The following is a 335-nucleotide window of genomic DNA, read 5'->3' on the forward strand; positions in this document are numbered from 1 at the left end:
CCATTTTTCTTTCTGTGTTCCATGCTTCATTCCATAAGAAAATCTTTCAAGTAGCAACCCTGGGAATATACTCGGAAAACAGATATATACAAATATGTTAGTTGGAAAATATATGGAAAAGAAAATTTTCGTTTAGTTAAGACAACTTTTACATAAGGAATTTTTACGTCTTAACTTCCTCTTATGGACGACTATGCAGTGCGTGAAGTCATTAGCATTTTGCTTCTTTAGAGCGAGAGAAATTGTTGCTTTTGTAATAGGATGTGCTTGCAGTCGACTCAGGTTGTGGAAGGAAAGACGTTAGGCTTTTTTGGTGTTCTTTTCTCTGCTCGTCC

This window comes from Penaeus monodon, chromosome 19 (assembly GCF_015228065.2).
Source record: "Penaeus monodon isolate SGIC_2016 chromosome 19, NSTDA_Pmon_1, whole genome shotgun sequence".
Lineage (NCBI taxonomy): Eukaryota > Metazoa > Arthropoda > Malacostraca > Decapoda > Penaeidae > Penaeus > Penaeus monodon.